The following is a 20210-nucleotide window of genomic DNA, read 5'->3' on the forward strand; positions in this document are numbered from 1 at the left end:
TCCTGAGTGCTGGGATTAAAGGCGTGCACCACCACCGCCGGGCTGGGCTTATAAATAGTACTAAAAACAGCTCAGATTAAATTCTCCAACATTATACTTATTATCTACAGATCTTTGTACTGTGAACGTGTGGTGGATAAAGTGAGAGAGGCTTCTATATGCTCAGAGATGTGATTGCTCAGTCACTAGGGAATGGACCTATTTGAAAAGATTAAAATATGTGTTCTTATTGTAGTAGGTTTGACTTTGTTGGGAGAAGTGTGTCACTGAGGATGGGCTTTCATTTTTTCAAAAGCTCAAGCACACCCCAGTGTCTCTCTCTTCATGCTCCTGAGGATCTGTATGTAGAACACTCATCTTCTCCAGAACTGTGTCTCTCTCTGTTCTGACATGTTCCCTGACATTATGACAATGGTTTAAAACTGTAAGCAAGCCCCAATTAAATGCTGTATTTATAAGTCTTGTCATGGTTATGGTGTCTCTTCACTGTAATATAACACACACGAAAACAAAAATAATAGGGAGGAGTGAAATATTACTGTGACAGGCCCAGTCATGCTTCTAGTTGCCAAAATGTGGTCTTTGGAACTAGGGATTAGGAAAACAGTTAAATGTTTTAAGTAAGGCTTCATTGGCCATGCTATTGGGATCATGGAAAGCAGTCCTGAGGGATATTTGAACAGTGGGAACCTCTGCAACTCAAGCAGATTCATAGGCATAAAAATTAGTAAAATGGCTCAGAGGATATTCCTTTATATTTTGACTAAGAGTGTGGTTCCTATTTGTTCTGGTCCAAAAATATATCTGAGGCCAAACTGAAGAGTTTTGAATTAGGAAAACTGAGGAAATTTTAAGACAGTCTAGTATTGACTTGCTGGTGATGTTGTGAATGTGTTGCTCTGATTGATTGATACATAAAACACTGATTGGCCAGTAGCCAGGCTGAAAGTATAGGATAGGATGGGACAAGCAGAGAAGAGAATTTTGGGAAGTGGAAGGCTGAGTCAGGAGATGCCATCCCGCCATCCAGGAAGCAACATGTAAAGGCAACAGGTAAAGCCATAGAACATGTGGCGACATACAGATTAACAGAAATGGGTTAATTGAAGATATAAGAACTGGATAACAAGGAGCCTGCCACAGCCAAACAGTTTATAAGTAATATAAGTCTCTATGTGTTTACTTGGCTGTGGGACTAGCGAGTGATAGACATTTGACCTGACCATGGGCCAGACAAGACCAGGAAAACTTGAGCATCATTCACTTCCTTATGTGGTTATTAATTGTCACTCTTATTCAAATCCATAGTGAAAAGGAGCTAGGTGAGCATGGAAAATACTAAACAAATGGTTTGAGAAGAAAAGGAGCCCCTGGAAGTGTAATGCAGGTAATTCCAGAGCTTAAAGAGATAAAACATTTCAAGGAAAGTCTGTTGCTAAATGGAATAAAGGAAATGACAACATCAAGGTAAACATGCACTGAGCTAAGCTTCCAACTTGTGAAATGAAATATATTAGGTTTTGGTGAAAGAAAAATCAGGTAAAACTGTATTTGAACATCGTAATAAGCAGAAAACATTGGAAGATTTGGTCACATGGTTCTGGCTTTGACCAAAGGATTGAAGAAGCCAGGTGTGGAACCTCCATCCATAGCTAAGTAAGGTCACTAGGACAGGAATTTGACCAAGGTGTCCCTACATGGATTACAAAAGATGCCTTTGAGAGAAGCAGGGAAGGTGAAGAGCAGATTTCATTGGAGATCCCAAGAAGTTGGACATGCCAGAGTCATGAGGCATCTGCCAAGATACCTACAGACAGAGTGATGGGCCAGCCCAAGAGAGAGTAGTTTGTTGCAATCAACAAAACAGAAACACTAAAAGTTCATCAAAAAATACATACTGGAGAGAAACCTTACAGATGTCATGTATGTGGAAAGTCCTTTGCCAAAGGCTATACACTTAAAGTTCATCAAAGAATACACACTGGAGAAAAACCTTACAAATGTAATGTATGTGGAAAGTCTTTTACTAGAAACTCAACACTAAAATGTCATCAAAGAATACACAATGGAGATAAACCTTACAAATGCAATGTATGTGGAAAGTCTTTTACTATAGGCTCGACACTAAAAGTTCATCAAAGAATACACATTGGAGATAAACCTTACAAATGTAATGTATGTGGAAAGGCCTTTTCTCAGATCACAACACTAAAAGTTCATCAAAGAATACATACTGGTGAGAAACCTTACAAATGTGAAGAATTTGGAAAGTCCTTTAGGCAGATCTCATCTCTACAAAGACATCACAATATCCACAAAGGAGAGAAAATTTACAAATGAAAAGAATGTGACAAATCTTTTTTTTTTTTTTTTTTGGTTTTTCAAGACAGGGTTTCCCTGTATAGCTTTGCGCCTTTCCTGGAAATCGCTTTGGAGTCCAGGCTGGTCTCGAACTCACAGAGATTCGCCTGCCTCTGCCTCCCGAGTTCTGGGATTAAAGGCGTGAGCCACCACCGCCCGGCGTGACAAATCTTTTACCAGGGACTGAACTGTGATGACAGCTTCTTGTTCCCTCCACCCTGCAGGAACTATATAAACCTCCCTGGAGAAAAATAAAGTTGCACCTTGATCAGAATCTAGACTTGGTGCATTTCCTTTGTGTCTCCTGTCTCTATCATTCTGTCCTTAGGGTGGTCGAGAACCCATTGTAGCCCTGCTTCTAATCTCCTACTATTGATTATGTGGTTGTACCTATAACTTCAAGTATATTAAGCTAAAAATAGGTTTAAAGAGTCAACCTCAGATTAGTGTTTTTACTTATGTGTGCGTATATGTGATCTCATGCCTGCTGACATATTTCTATAATGTAAGGAAATATTCAACCAAGCAACATTAAGTCACTGAAGATGTTCTGCTATGTTCAATTGCTCTAAGAAAACTGCAGATAAAATATCAGCAAATGGATGAAAGGCTGATTTTGCCCCCATGTTTCTCTTATTTTAGTCAGTAATTGTTAGAACATATGTACAAAATGCTGCTCATCTCATTGAAACTGTATGGTCTAAGTGAGACATGCGCTGCAATTCTGATTAGATCACAAAGGTATCATCTTCTGGATAGGGCCTTCCTGTGCTTGTAACCTCCCAACAGTGGAACTTCTGAACACAGTTCACACATGTTCAACTGATTAACAGTTGAGTCTCTGTCAGAAATTCTGGATCCCAACCAAACAATTGGTCATGTTAACCAAATGATAATATCTGAAATGAGGAAGAAAACCTGTTTTACTACTCTGCATGGAAATTCTTTTTTCCATAATTTAATTGATGCATTAGTTAAGCAATCACTGTGTTCTTTTTTGAGGAAGTTCATATTTCTATTCTGAGCAATCCTTAGTTTCTTATAGTATTTTTGTGAAGTTGAGGTGTCATGGGCTTTTCCTTGCCCTTCTCTGCATATCAATTGATGCTGTACTTATTCAGATCATGTTTAGGCAGTTGTTTCTAAGACTAAATGAGTATAAATCTGACATAAAGAGATACAATCCACAGGAAATTCACTGAGCATCTGGCAATTAAATATTTCTGTTTCAACTTTCATAATATTCTCTAAGACATGGGTGCAGTCATTGTTTTAGACATGTCCATTGTGCCTAGAATCCACCACTATGATATTTAATTGGCTGTGGTTTTCTGTAGAGGACTTCATATGTTGTCAATAAAAATTTCTTTGCTAAGTTGTTTAGACTAAACTGACATGTAAGTATAAGCCCAAATGTTTTTTTTTTTTTTTTATTAGAGACTGTACTGGTCCAGAAAATTGGTATTAGTAGAGACTTCTCAATAACCATGACTTCATTGGCAATGAATAGGTAGATAAGCTTCCAGTACCAAGAGTGGTTTCTCTCTTTTTAAGCAGATATTAAGTCCAATTAAAATATAGTTTGCTGGAGGATGTCTTCCTATGCACTGTGAATATATGTTGTTCCCATTGGTTAATTAATAAGCTGATTTGGCCTTTGGCAAGTCAGCTTAGAGGCAGGCATGAAATACAAGGTGGGAGATGGGAAAGGGAAAGATGGAGTCTGGAGAGATACCAGCATGCCACCCAAGGAACAAGATGCCAGCAGACCGGTAAGCCCTAGAACATGTGGCAAAATATAGAAAAATAGAATTGGATTAATTTAAGATATAAGAGCTATCTTATGTTGGAGAGGATGTGGAGCAAGGGCAACACTCCTCCACTGTTGGTGGGAATGCAAACTTTTACAGCCGCTCTGGAAATCAGTATGGTGGTTTCTGAGAAAATTGAGAATAAGTCTTTCTCAAGAGCCAGTTATACCACTCTTGGGCATATACCCAAGGAATGCTCAATCTTACCACAAGGACACATGCTCAACTATGCTCGTATTAGCATTATTCGTAATACCAAGAACCTGGAAACAACCTAGATGTCCCTCAACTGAAGAACGGATAAAGAAAATACGGCACATATACACAATGTATGAAACAATGATATCGTGAACTTTGCAGGCAAATGGATGCATCTAGAAAATATCATTTTAAGTGAGGTATCCCAAACTCAGAAAAACAAACATAGTATGTACTCACTCATAAGTGAATACTAAATGTGAGGGAAGGGATGGCCAGACTGCAACACACAACTCCAGAGAGGCTAGCTAACAGGGAAAGACACTAGGAGGGACACATGAATGACCCTGTGAAGGAGAAGTGGATTAGAGCTACATGAGTAGACTGGGTGGGGGGCATAGGGCAAGGAGTGAGGGATGAAAACAGGAAATGGGAGGGTCAAGCTGGAACAGGGACACAGTGGGAGGGCAGGGAGGAAGATTCTGTGATAGATGAGGACATCATGAGAATAGGAAAAAGCAGGGTGCTGGGGAGCTTCTCAGGAATCCAAAAGGGTGACCCCACCTTCGTCTGTTGGCAGTGGTCTAGAGGGTTCCTAGACTGGTCTACTCTGGTGACCAGCCTAGCAAATAACCTAGCTGTCATCATAGAGCCTTTATCCAGTGACTGATGGAGGCAGATACAGAGATCCATGGCCAGGCACCAGGCTGAGCACATGGAATCCAATTGATGAGAGAGAGGAGAGATTCTGCAGACAAGGGAAGTCAAGATCATGATGGGAGGATGTGCAGAGATAATCAGCCACTCTAGTAGAAACTCATGAACTATGGACTGTTGACTGTGGAGCCGTCATGGTACCTGACTAAGCCCTCTGGATATGGAAGATGGTTGTTTGGCTTGAACTGTTTGGAGTCACCCAAGCAAAGGGATCAGGATCTGTCCCTGGTCTATGGGCAGGCTTCTGGAATCTGGTGCCTGTTGTGTGATATCTTGCACAGCCTTTGTGTAGTGGGAATGTGAGACCAAAATGAGCCATCTTAGAAATAAGACCAAAATGCTTTCACCCTAAAATTAAGGCCTAAGATATTTCCTTTTGGGAATAGGCCATTAGTTACTGAAACCAGTCAGTTCAGATTTCAGAAACCAGGAAGTGTAAAAGTACAGAGTCACAAGATAGTCACGAGGTAATGCCTGCCAGACTATGGAATGTCCTTTCCCTGGTTTCCAGGGTAACTGACCATAAAAATGCCCCCACCTGAGGGCAGCCAATGAGAAATGGTGGCGGGCAACCACTCCTTTAGAAGTAATTTCTAGAAGCCCCTAGAAGCGAGCCAATCAGAATTGTACCCATACTAGCACCCCTAAACGATGTAACCTTGTGACTTTTCCCTTTAAAAGCTGAGCTTGCAGATAGGTGGGCACTTCCTCCAGCTTCCACTGCGTTGGATGTATTGGACGAAGTCCCTGCCTAGGCTTGTATTGCTTTTGGATATCCAGAATTAAACCATGCTTTTGCATTCCGGTTTGCTCGTCTTTGGTGGTCTCTCTGGGGGTCACGATCTGGGCACACCAGGAAGGGGCTGGGACCTGCCTAGGCTCAGTGTGCTGGGCTCTGCTGATTTCCTATGGGAGACCTTGATTTGGGGTATGTGGGGATGCGGGGTGCCTTGGGAAAAATGGCTGGGGGGTGGGAGGAGGTAGGAGGAGGGTCTGTGGATAGTATGTGGAGTAAGTAGAAAATTTCTTAAAAAAACTGAAAAAAATTGGCCTAGGGAGAGAGCTTAACAGGTAAAAGCAGCACCAGTTGTTGTTACATAGAACACAGGTTCCTCTGCACAGACACCTGGAGGCAAACATCCATAAACATAAAATAAAATAAAGCTTTAAAATGAAATTCTCTGCAATGATGTCACAGCTGTGAGACAGACAGCAGGCAAGGCTAGTTAAAATGATTTCCTTCCTGTTGTGCCCAGCTCCCAAGACCCCCAACCAAGACCACCACAGAGCCATTATCCAATGAAAGCACACAGAGGTTTTCAATAACAAAACAAGCAAGCTTGGTCCACGCCCAACATCTGACACAGTGAGCCTGAGCACTCACTTTAAGGGGTTTATATAAGAAAGGTTTACTTGCACCTGGGGATTGGACAATGAGGCTAGGGGTGAGGTAGTTCTTTGAAGTTACAGGCTGACCTATAAGCATGAGGTTACTGATGACTAGCATGATTCAGGGTATCTATAGAGATATAATTTTTTACTACCTATGTCCTGCTTTTGGTAAACCCATGATATACACATTCAGATTTATTATTCCAGTCCTACTCTCCTCTGAGTTCAACTTCTGGTCAATTGAACCCATTACTCCCTATATCTTGTTTTGCGAAGTCCAGGATACATAAATTTATTGTCCCAGCCTTAAAAGTTCAACTTCTGGTAATTTCTAAAACTGATGGTCAGCAAATACCTTTGGAGGAGGGGATGAGCAAACGTCTCTCAAGATGGCTACTGATTTTTCTTCTTTTCTTCCCACCCTGAATGCTTATAAGATATTCTATGAAATCAACTTTCTACATAAATGTAGAGATTCATTCTATGCATCCTGATCATGTAGAGAAGCTTGAATAATACAGTTGTTTTTTTTTTTCACCTGTCTGTTTAGAAAGATGTGCTAGGTAACAATGGTGCTCATAAATGCATTCTTCCTGGCTCCATTACTCTCTAAGCATTCAACTTTCCATGAGGACTACTCTTTATTATTCTTTATCTTGCCAAAACTTTGCTCTGAATTTTAGGAATAAAACTCCTAAAGCAATGGAGCCATGCTCCAGCTTCCTGATGGGAGAAAGACCTATTATATTGTTTGTGATCTACTTTCTGCTTTTTTTTTTTTTTTTTTTTTTTTTTTTTTGCTGTTTGTCTGCAGCCCCTGTGACAACCAGGTAAAAAGTACGTTCAGTTCACCTGATGTCAGTGTGAAGTCACACAACAAACACTCTCCTTGTGTGTCTTTAAATATCTCTATAGTTGTTAAAATTTTGGGCACCCTTCTACCTGTGTGGCAGCGAATCACTCCACCACACATAGTATAGTGGGCTGGACAAGCTAACTAGCCACATTGTGTCCAGGAAGAGGAAGACAAAGTGCCTGTGGAGAGCAGGAAGAGAGCAGGTCTGCTTTGCAGCCTGGGGCAAGAGCTATTGAGATGCAAATTTCTGCTCATGTAGAATAAGTCTTTGTCTGGGGGAAAGGGAGGGACAGGGACCATTGTGCTCTGTTTTTAAGCACATTGTAACCCTATGGGATGTGCTCTTGTCACTCAGATCTCACTAGCCAATCAGGTCCTCCAGGTGACCTGCCAGTCAAAAGTGGTGCAGGGTCCTTCCTGCTGCCAAAGGTTCCAGACTTGGCTTTCAAGAGGAGCTGGTGCTATTGGCTTTGTGTGCTGTGCTGTGAGCCCTGCTCCAGGGAGTTGAACAGAGAGCATGGCTGACCTAGAAAACCCTGACAAGGTGAGTGAATTGCTTCTTTCTCCAGATAGGTTGAAGCAGATGATGAGGTGTGGAATCCACTGTGGTCGGTCTTCCCAGGACATGCTGGGAACCTGCCTGTAGAATCTGGGCCCTCTGAGATCCCACATGGTATTTGATGGGATCAACTACCCAGGAGCAGGCCTCTGAATCACTGCTCTATGGGCAGTATCTGCTCACAGACCTGGAAGTAGGGAGCTGTGCTTAAAAACATCTTTGAAGCTGTGTGGTTGTGGTGCATGAGCCGGGCGGTCGTGGCACAATCCTTTAATCCCAGCATTTTGGAGGCAGGGCCAGGTGGATCTGTGCGATTTTGGTCTACATGGTCTACAGAGTGAGATTCAGGACAGGCACCAAAACTACACAGAGAAACCCTTTTTCCAAAACCAAAAAAAAAAAAATCTTTGAACTTCAACATGCTCTCGGTGAACCCATGGAAAGTAGGACGCCAAACTTAGAGAATACCTTCTATTAAAATATAGAGGTTTAGGCCAGGCGGTGGTGGCGCATGCCTTTAATCCCAGCACTCGGGAGGCAGAGCCAGGCGGATCTCTGTGAGTTTGAGGCCAGCCTGGGCTACCAAGTGAGTTTCAGGAGAGGCGCAAAGCTATACAGAGAAACCCTGTCTCGAAAAACAAAAACAAAAAAAATATAGAGGTTTAGTGTTTTGCATTTAATTTTTATGTGTAAGATCCTTCAATTCCTTCAATTCTGGGCCTTGATTGGTCAATAAGAAGAAAAAACAAACTAGTTAATGAGCGACCCATAATCTCTCTTGATTTTAGTGGAGAGGTATAAATGAAGAGGAATCTGTGCAAGAATTGAATTCATTGATCACCTTTGAAGCTGGTGGAGTCACAGTGCAGAAAGGCAGAGGCAGGTTGGGGGTTGACAGATTTCCAACTTCAAGAGTACTTGAGAATAGCTATGTGGAATTAGGTAATCAATTTTAGATGTTCCATAAATGTCCGGATTGGCCATTTCTTGGGGTCCACAGAAAAGGGCAATCAAGTATCTGGATAAAGGACTGACCTTATCATAAAACCAAATTGCTATATTTACAGTGGTTCCATCAAAATACATGTAGGTAAAATGTGACCATGCCTAATGTGACTGTTATTTTTCAGGTTTTAGATATACACCCAGAGCTAAAGGTTTGAGAAGTCTTTCATGTGCTCTAATACAAATCCCTAGACTCTGGAGCACATGGCCATCATACCCGTTTCAACTTTTTTTTTTTTTTTTTGGTTTTTTGAGAAAGGGTTTCTCTGGGTAGCTTTGAGCCTTTCCTGGAACTCACTTGGTAGCCCAGACTGGACTCAAACTCACAGAAATCCACCTGTCTTTGCCTCCTGAGTGCTGGGATTAAAGGCGTGCGCCGCCACCACTCGGCCCCTTTCAGCTTTTAAAAATATATTTTTGAGTTTTATCTACATCATATCCACATCCTCTTTTTTGTCTCCAAGGCATCCCATGACCACTCATTGTTTTCTAATTCATGACCTGTTTTTCTTTAACAAGAGTTATGCAGTAACAACAGTTACTATGTGAATGTGAGCTTTTTGGGCTACACAATTTCCAGATATGATGAGGCAATGGGTTGGTAGCACTGCATATTAAGTATGTAATTAAATGTTCTCACAAAGGAACCTGTGCTTTGGATGAGATAGAGGATATGCTCTAGGAGAGTAGACGAATGCCTACAAAAAATAGAAACTTTCTAGACTAGGACCATGTGTTCTGGGCTGGAAGGGCAGAGCTGGAAGGACTGTGCTTTCTGTGTCCTTTGATCTCTGATCACCCGGTAGGAGAGCTGAGGCACAGCTGGGTGGCCCTAGAAAATGAAAACTTATGGAATCCTTTTCAATGAGTTATAAGAGTGGCAGGTAGCTTGCAGATTCATTCCATGATTACATTCTGCTTCTTCTGTAAATAGTTGTAGTGAAGATGACCAGCTATGCCATGGTGAGGATAGGGTATTCAGAGCAGGTCTCTTGAGCTGTTATTTCTGTTGGTATTTGGATGGATGATGAGCCAGACTATGGTTCTGTTTGTCTATGTGGTAACCTGTGCAGTGGTCCTTGTACTTTGAACTGCACTGTTTGTGGATTTCTTGTGTAGGGGGAGACTACAGTCCTGGCATGGGAACATATGATTCTTGTAATATCACTGTCCAGTGAGTACCCACAGGCAAGCTTTTGGTGTGCAGTTGGAAGACACATTAGAACACTGAATGTCTGGTTCCTAAAAGTTCTGAATATTGCATTCCACTTTCAGGTTTCTCTTATAAATGTATTCAGTATTTTAGAAACTGGTAGAAAGATGGTGATGTGGATTGTGTTTCAGCAGTACATTATCAGAACACTTTTCAGTTTCTGCTACCCAGCTGCAATGGTGTGATTCAGCAAAGTTTAGTTCTAGGGGACAAAGGAGTTTATGAGCTACAAAGGTTTTTAGGTGTGCATGGTGTTGGATAGATAGATTGGATAGAATTCACATTTAGTGCCATAGTCCATGTGACATAATAAAGCAGATTATAATTTATTCTTTTATGTTGCTTTAGGATTGGACATCAGTGGAGCTGGACTTACCTGAAACCACAAAGAGGCATAAGGGGCTACAGAGCCTTAACAAGAGATCACCTCCTTTTGCAAAAAGAGGTCTAGAGCCTGGGGCTTCTGCATTTGTAAGAATTATCAGTAGCTTGAGGGTTAAAATCAATTGTTCAAAGGTCACTTTGAGTTAATTTTGTGGTAGTTGTGAAGTCTGTGTTTATTTAATTTCTATACACATAGAATCATAGGTAATTGAGTAACATTGTTCAAGATCACATTTTTTCTGGTTAAAATACCTTTGGTCTCTGATTTATTGTTGACTATATTTTTCTGCCTTTGTTTTTTGCTTTTCTTTCTATCCTCTTCATTTTTTCACAAATATTACACTCATTCTTGATCACTGTAGCTTAGTAGTAAGTATAGAAATCATATTATTTCAACCTGTGTACAATTTTTTTCATAATCCCAGGGATCACTTTGAGTGTTTTTACTGTGAAAGTAGCTTTGTAATCAGTTATCCTGTTGTAAATTGTTGAGCATTGTTATTGGACTGTGTTCATTTTATGCTGTAAATTTACCATAAGCAAAAACTTCATCTTGATGTATCATGTTCACAAGGATCATTTATTTGCTTCTGTATTTATTTAGGTTGTGGTTTATATGTGAAAAACTTTGGGTTTACTGGATAAAACATGTTATGATTTTGGCAGGTGGCTCAACACATATTCTTTTTGAGAATGACCTGAGTTCTGATACCAACACTCAAGTTGAGAAGCTCATAATTATCTACTATTCCAGATCCTGTATATGTATTGAAAACATTCTTTCTCATGCACAAACATATGCAAAAATTGAAAAAAAAACCCTTGTTTTCGAAATGCTTATAACTTATAAGCAATTAGAGCAAAACAAGTTGTTTTAGGTGTATACTGATACATTCAAAATATATTGTTTTTTATTTTGTTTTAAAAAGTTTTTATGTCTTCACTTTGATTCAGACTTATAGGCAATCATCAATCATAGGGGAAAATGGTGTCTAAGTGTTCCTAACAGACTTCCTTTTCTTTATCATAAAAGAATGAGATCCTTTTAGAAGTCAAATGATTTTCTATATAATTAAAACATCAAAAACCTTGAAGTGAATTTCTTCAATTTTGGTGACACACACTCCTCACACAACACATTTTCTATTATTGGCAAAGAAGAGAATTTTCGTACAGGATGTGTGTGAGTCAGTGATTTCTTGTAGAATGATTTTGATTAGTATCTTTTTGTTCTTGTTTAAGGGACCATGATATATTTGTAGGTTTCTTTTTCCATCTCATTTTTTAATGTGGTGCCATTGATGTTGTTAGTTTTATTATCATCTAATTATATTGTTGTTCCTCTGGAAAATTATGGACCTTCAACAATTTTGTATTCTGAATATTTCTTGTTATGAGTTCATTGTTTATTTGATGGTGTGTGAATGTTGTGTGGAGATACAATTTTAGTTTTCTCTTCTTGATCTTAGATGCTTGCCTCTTCCCATTTCCAGGCATATGTATGGTTTCTGGTTGTTGCTATCTTCATATTTCTGTTTTTGATGCTTAAGTGATTGATATAATTAATACATTGGCTTTGGATCTTTTAAACCTCCTCATTATATTACTGTCTTTTTCCCTCTAATTAGCTTCAGCTGTAAGCATGACATTTCCTAGAGTCATATGGGGGTACATCAGTTGAGAGTGTACCTAGACCAAAATATCTGGTTGCTAAGTCTGAGTGAGATTGAGTTGATTTTGATTGATGTGGGAAGGCTCTTCCACGGAGTTGGTAATATCTCTAAGAAAGTGGGCCTGGGCTGGATAAGAAAGCTAGCTTAGGAAGAGGCAGTGACAGAACAAGAGAGAAAACCAGGAAGCAATACTTCCTTACATTTTCCCTTCATTTATTAGCTTGCTTTCTATCCTAAGCTCCCACAAGGAGGGAATATGGCCTAGAGGTATTAACAAAACAAACCAACACAAATCAACACAAACAAACCTATTAATTATCTGAGTTGCTTCTGGTTAGAGAATTTAATCACACTAACAAAGAAGAAAGTTCAAATTTTTTTTTAAAAAAAAGGTACCTAAAATGTGATTTTCTGACTCCAAAGGAGTTGAAATTGTTAGGTCTGTCCTTGCCATCTTGAATAGAATTATGTTGTGTTTTTGTTTTCTAGCAAAGAGAGGACAGTGACTCATGACATCTTTCCTCCCAGCTTCTGAATGCTGGGGTTATATATCATGTGATTCTATTAATAATAAAAGTTTAGTGTTAAATCAGAAGGTCTGAGTTTACTGTTTCTTGTAGGGTTAGAAAGGAAAGTGGTTCAGCCAATAGAGCTATATAAGAGAGTCCACAGAGACTGAGGGCATTTGTTCACATCCATTGTGCCATTCAAACAATGAGGGAATGATATGGGGAATTTAAAAACAAATACTCAACAAGTTTAAGATAATGATAACCAAGTTTTCCTGCTTGTCAGGTTTGCAAGAAGAGCTTACTCCAGCTTACTCAACACCATCTGAGTTACTCTGACTCATACCAGTTAGGAGATGGATCCTAGAAAATGGAATTTTAAATAAGAATTATTTAATGTTGGTATTTGCAATTTACAGCCCTAGAGAGTTTCAGAGAAGTAGGAATTCTCAAGTTAGCGTAATGAGGAATCTTCACACTAGGTGATTACTTGCTAGTACATGTATTCTATATATTTTAAAGTTTAAGGACTTCCCCATCACTTACCTATACTAATGGATGGTATCATAATTTGTATATCTAGAGTTGCCAACTTTGTCCTGTGACAAAGGTATCTATCTAATGTTTAGCACTAGAGAAGTTTCAAAATGGTGTTAACAGCTTCATAGACCAGTGCATATAGGGAATTTGGGTAATTGTAGCCACTATTGCTTTAGATAAAATAAGGTTAATCACTAAAAACTTCCCAATCTTGAAATTCACCTAAGATGGTTCAGTAGTAAAACTGAGTTAGTTCTTGTTTGTTCAAAAAGCAATCACACAAGACAGTATATTTGCACTGACTTTAGTTGCCAGCAATTATTTTATAAAGTTTATTTACATGTATTAGTGAGATCTTGAGATGACTCATAAGTCAAAGCACATTGCTGTACAAGTGCAATAAGCTCATTCTGGGGAACTCATGATAGAGAGAACCAAGTCCTCAAAGTTGTTCATGGGCTACTGTATATGAGGTCTAGCATGCATGTGCACTACACATCAAACAGATACCCACATCAAACACACCTCTCTCTTTCACACACATACACACACATACATAAATACATGTACAATATACATATAAACATGCACACCACACAAAAATAAACACACTGCACTCAAACATAAACTATACATACAAACACAAACACACACACACACACAAATATGAGCACAAACATAAAGACACACAAATATAAACAAAGGCAAAGATCACATAAACCACACACCACACAAACCCATACACAAAAACACATGCACAAATACACACACTTCACATGAAGAGATATGCACAGGCACATATACACACATACACCCACAAAGAAACTTTTAAAAACAATTTGTATTTAAAGAACTCTTCAGACATGTGTTGAATAAATTTACACAGAACTGGATGTTTTTCTTTGGTTTGTTATTTTTTATTTGTATGACATAACAGCATGTTCTGACAAGGACTTACCTTACAAAAGTAGTCATTCCTGGTAGCCATAACATAAATATTTGTCAAGTGTGGTACTTGGAATACTTTGACTACTATGAGAAGAAGTTGCATAAAATATTTTTGCATTAAAAATTAGTGGTTTAGAAGAATGATTTTGATTCTTTATCAGTACCACATGAGGCTGTGACTGTAAATGATGGAAACAGATGCAGAGATTCATAGCTAAGCAATGGGCTGAGCTCCTGGAGTCCAGTCAAAGAGAGGGAGGAGGGATTACATGAGAAGATCATGATGGGGAAACCCACAGATACAGCTAACCTGAGCAAGTGGGAGCTCAAGGACTCTGGACTGACAGCTGGAGAACCTCAATAAGACCAAATTTTAGATCCTCAGAATGTGGCTGACAGTTGTGAGTATTCTGTAGTGTGTGGCACCTCTGAAAGTGGGACCAGGATTTATCCCTATTGCATGAACAGGCATTTTGGAGCATTTTGCCTATGGAGGGATACCTTGCTTAGCCTTGATGCAGAGGTGTTGGGGGCTTGGTCCTGATTCAGCTTAATATTCCAGACATTGTTAAATCTGCATTAGATACCTTGCCCTCTCTGAGGAGTGGATGGGATGTGGTGGGTGAAGGTGGGGTGAGCAGGTTGAGAGGAGGAACAGGGAACTGTGGTTGGTATGTAAGATGGAAAAATATTTTAAATGTTAAAAATAAATCAATCCTAAAAAAATGGCTGTTACTTTCGGAGCCACTGAAATTTTAAAGACTCTTAAAGCTTAAGTAATAAAGAATTTTATATTTTGATCTAATAAAAATAGACTTTGTTTGGATTTGGTTTCATTTTTGACACATTCTGTTTCTGTAGCTCTAGCTGTCTTGGAGCTTTCATATAGACCAGGCTGGCCTTGGACTTAAACACAGATCCTCCTGCCCCTGACTCTCAAGTGCTATGAATAAAAGGTTATACCAGCATGTCTGGCCTTCATTTAGGTTCTTTGAAAGAGTCTCATTATGTTTTCTTGATGGGTCTGGCATTGCTGAGCAGAGCAGGCTGGCTTCAAGCTCAGATATCTGCTTGCCTTGAACTCCAGAGTCCTGGGATTAAAGTCTATGCTGCCACATCTGGCTGAGATAGTCTTTATATGTCCAATAAATGTCAATGTAGGTTTTACTTTGAAAAAGCAGAATAAATCAAGGGGGGTAAAAATTTTTGGCCAGACTTACTTATTTTGTGACCTGGTCTTTAGTTGGCTGAGGTGGCTTTTAATTCCATACTCATGAGAGGATGGCCTTTTCTTGTAGCTCTTAGCCCCACACAAGTCACTGTCCAGCTTATGATTTAAACATGTAAACTGTGACAATGTTGTTCCTTTTTTCATACTGCACAGATTTTGGTTCAGAGTTAAAGAATAATTTTGTTTTACATTCACATCTGCTTGATTTCTGTTTGCTGTTTGTCCTTTGTGGTCCATGTCTTCACAAATTAGTTCTAAATCATCATTATTACCCAGCTTTTCTTTTAAAAATCTTATTTGCTCTTAGAATTATGATCTTTTGCATATCTTGGATTTATTACTCCAGACAATTTCATCTTGGAGTGAAACCCAGGCAGGGCTCATGCTAGGCATTGCTCTACCACTGAGCTGCTTTCTTCCTTAGAAATACTTGTGTGATGTTTGAACGTTATTGGTATGATCTCAGTAAATAGATAAAGCTTTTTGCTTAGTAAATCTTTCATATGAGATTTTACTTCCTCTACGTTTCTTATAGTAGAAAATTTTGCTATTAGATGACTTCATTTCTCAGTTTTTAAGGCTTTTTGTTTCATATATCTTGTCTTTGAACAAAGATTCATGTTTTTCTTGTGGATAATATTGAGACTCTGTAAGGAATTGTCTTTCATTTTGTCACAAAGCCTAAAAAAAATTGTAGCTAAATTATATTTAGCTTGTTTTTAAAATTATAAATAATGAATTAATCAATATATCTGAGCTAGTTTTGTTGGGCAACTTTCCTGGAATTCATCAATACAGATCATGCTAGTCTCATTCTTGGGGTAATCCTACTACCTTCTAAGAGCTGGGATTACAGGTGTGTGTTCAATAAACTATCATTTATCTTCCAGTTATTTTCTCCCCTCATAAATGTCTGATTAGATGATTGTGTATTGCAGCAAATGTGAAATCAGCTAACAAATGTAGCTCTTGCTTACAAGTAGATAATCATTGTGCTAGATTTTTTTTATTCTTCAGTCGGAAGTTAGTTAGGATTTTTGAGTTCAGATTACTTAAATTCAGGACACATTTTTAGTCCTATGGTAGTATGGAGACATTATGTATATTTAAGCGATGCTATTATTACTTTTCTATAACAGAAACAATGTCCCAGGATGATCCAGACAAATACAAATTAAGGAATAAAGTTTTCCTACACTCCCAGAGTATCTTCTTCTAGGCCACTGAGAACAGGTTATGCTCCTTGTATGTGCCTTGCTTTGTCACAGATATAAACCTGTTTATCCAGTGTGGCTTTTAGGACCAGTTTGGGGTTTTCTAGAAAATAGTAGTTGTAATTTAAGGTTTCCCATGTTTGTACTTTGCCTACATGTATGACTGGGAACCACTTGTATTTCTGGTACCTGTCAAAGCCAGAAGTGGATGTCAGATTCTCTGCAACTGGAATAAAAGATGACTGAGCTTCCATGTCAATGCTAGAAATCAACCCCAGGTCGCCAATAAAAGTCATCAATGGTTTTACTGGCTAAGCCTTTGCTACATCCCCTCAGTTTTTGCCCCCATTATAAGAAATCTGTTTGATCTTGTCTCTCTTAGACTTTAGTGCTATTGTGTATTTAGTTGAGGTTTTTTTTTTCTTTTTCAACAGGCTCTCAGGTAGCCCAGACTGACCTTGAACTCCTTTGAATCCTTGAACTTATGATCCTTCTTCCATGTTTCAAGAAGTGCTGAGATGACAAGTGTGCACCACTACCACAGCTTTTATGGGTCACAGCATCTCCTCTGACTCCACCTTTTTTCTTATTCTATCTCTCTTGGATTACCCACTTCATTCTGTTCTGCCTTGTCATAGGCCAAAGCAGCTTCTTTATTAACCAATGGAAGCAACACATATTCACAGAATACAGAAAGACAATCCCCCAGCAGCTGTGTCTGTCCCACTTTATGACTTGGTGGGTTGGATAACCTCCAGCTGACACTGGGCAGTTCAGGTCATATGGTAAAGGGGTGGCCCACAGTCAAATGTTCAGTTTCTCCTAGTGACTGGAAATAATGGGATGTGCTCTCATGCTTGACCATATTTATTTTTGAAAATGATTCTATGGGCACCAGTTACAGACACTTCAAATGACTTTAAGAGTTATTGTGTTGTTCTAATTCTCGAACGCTCTGTTTCTTGTATGTAATTCAGTTTTCTCTCTCTCTTTCTCTCTCTCTCCCCCCCTCGTGTGTGTGTGTGTGTGTGTGTGTGTGTGTGTGTGTGTGTGTATGTGTTTGTGTGTGTGTGTAGACTGTGGCAATGATCTTCCTGCCTCTGTACCCAGTTTGCTGGCAGTAAAAGAATGCACTACCACTCACATCTTGAAAAATAATTTTTATGGTTAAAGTCTCTTTTTCTTATGGTGGACAGGGAAGTGAGGAGATGGTGTCAGGACTCCTGACACTGGAATTAGAGAAATTAGTGAGTCTCTGTATGTACTGGGAATGGAAGCTGGAAGCTCTGAAAGAATCTTCAGTGCTCTTAACTGGTAAGGTATTTTCCAACCTAAGTTTTCTGTTCTTGATTATGTTTTCTGTCCAAGGTAGCCAAGTCAGGGTCAGATACCAGATGCTGATTAAAAATAGAGTTCTCCTGAGAGAATTAACCTCAGACAAAGATGGGCTCCCTAATTCTTTAGCCAATACAACATGGTTGGCCCATTATCCATATACATAAAACCAACAAATATGGATGCAGCACACTGTATTAATGTATTTCAGCATACTTAATCACCCACACTTAAAAAGGGAGAATTTGGAAAGGATTTGAGAAGGGATGGAATGAAGAGATAAAAGAGGAAAGTGATGTAATATCTTTTACTCAAAAAATTATGAAAATAAATTTTAAATAAAAAAGAGCTAGATTGACAGCTAAGCAATTAAGATCACTGGGTGTTTTTATAGAGGACCCAGGTTCCATTCCCAGAACCCACATGGTAGCTAACCATTTGTTGTAACTCTAGTCCCAGGCTTTCTTCTGGCCTCAGAAGGCACAACACACAGACACATACAGACAAAGCACTGTATAAAAATTTTAAAAAAATTATAAAAAGGAAAGAATGCAATTATTTACAGTGATGTCATGGCCCTGAGCCAGAAAACAAGCCAGGGTTTGTTCAAATGAACTCCTGCTGGTCTTGCACGGAAACAGCTGTGACCTTCTGCTAATCCAGCCTGCTCAGAGAGAAAAGTAGTTTTGTTCTGAGGTTAACATTTAACATTTCTCTATTCTATTGGTGAACCTTGCCTTTGTAAATCTTTTTTGTAATCCTAAGTATTTCATTTCTGGAATTCCCTCAGTTTCTGTTTTTTTTTTTAATTTCCATTTTCAGGTCTTAAACAGTTGTATTTGTTTCCTTTAACAATCTGTTTGTTTTTTCTTGGCTTTATTTAAGAGGTTTATTGTTTTACTCCAATCGTTTGCATTTCCCTAGCTTTCTTGGAGGAGTTTATTGATTTCCTTTCATTGTTTGTTTGTTTGTAATTTCATGAATTTATGTAAAGTATTTATTCAACTTTTAAGGGGCTCTATCATCTCTATATATTTTGTTTCAAGGTTTTTTTTCCCTTGCATTTCAATTATTTTTGAGTATTTAGGGCCTGCTGTGGTAGGACACCTGGTTTCTGGTGGTGACATAGTGCCCTGTCTTTTATTATGTTCCTCTGCTAGGCATCTGGGTTTCAGGTGATAATAGGTCTAGGTGCTGGTTTATAACATCATCTTTGTTGGATGAGGGTTTTATTCTGCGGTTGTGTTTGATCTCTGGAGTTTTGGAGTGTATGTTGAATGAGTGTTGCCTTTTTCCTGGCCTTCTTGGCTGGTGTGTTCAAGGGAGAATGTTAGTTGTGATAGGGACTGGGAAAAGAGGAATGCAGGGGAGATGATCTTCAGAGGGACTGGAGGCATGGAGAGCAAAAAGAGTAAGCTGCCTCTGATGGTCTACTCCACTGATAGGAGCAACTTTTTAAATCATCTGTGGTGTAAGAGACAATGTGGTAGACCTGCAGACATACTAACTGGTCTTCCAGAATATGAGTAAATGACCAGAGGGTGTCTGCTCCATTTGGGTGATGGGACTCAGACATGAGGTCAGTAGGGAAGGGTAGGAGGGGATGGTCTTTGGAATCCACAGGAGACATGAAAAGGGAGAGGAGAAGCTGCAGCTGGAGTTCTGTTTCAGCCCTCATGGCAACCCTGAGTATTGGAACCCTGACAGTGGGGAAGGTCTGTGCATAGTCTTCCTGGTCCCATAACCAACATCTTAATACTGATTCATTAGGTTCCCAGGGATCATTTATTTACTTATTTAGGCTTCTGTTGTGGCTAATCTGTGAAAGACATTTAGTTTATTGGGGAAAAAAAAGTAGTATTTGGGCTGCAAAGGGCAGTTAGCAAGTATTCTTCTTGGGGGAGTTCAGATATAAGCACCCAAGTTTGGAGGCTTATAATCAACTGCTATTTCAGATCCAGGGGATCTGACATGCTCTTTGTTCTGTCACCTAAACACACATGGAAAATATTCTTTCTCATACATACAAATATACACATACAATTGGTCTAGTCTTGGTTTCAAAAGCTCTTATGACTTACTTACAAAGCAATTAGAGAAATTGAGTTGCTTTAAGTCTATAATAAAATCATACAATATCTTTAAAAAAACTATTGTCTTTCATTTATTTAAAAAATAATTCATTTCCTCACTCTGATACAGGTTTACACCTAATCTTCAATCATAGGAAACGAAAGTATTTCTAAATTTTCTGACAGACATCT

General features: G+C 39.1%; 1 pseudogene; it reads left to right on the forward strand.

The window, feature by feature from the left end:
- Window positions 1-7852: 7852 nt before the first annotated feature.
- Window positions 7853-20210, forward strand: part of LOC131900939 (zinc finger protein 431-like) — a 36702-nt pseudogene continuing 24344 nt past the window's right edge.

The sequence above is a fragment of the Peromyscus eremicus genome, unplaced genomic scaffold (genome assembly GCF_949786415.1).
Source record: "Peromyscus eremicus unplaced genomic scaffold, PerEre_H2_v1 PerEre#2#chrX_unloc_1, whole genome shotgun sequence".
Lineage (NCBI taxonomy): Eukaryota > Metazoa > Chordata > Mammalia > Rodentia > Cricetidae > Peromyscus > Peromyscus eremicus.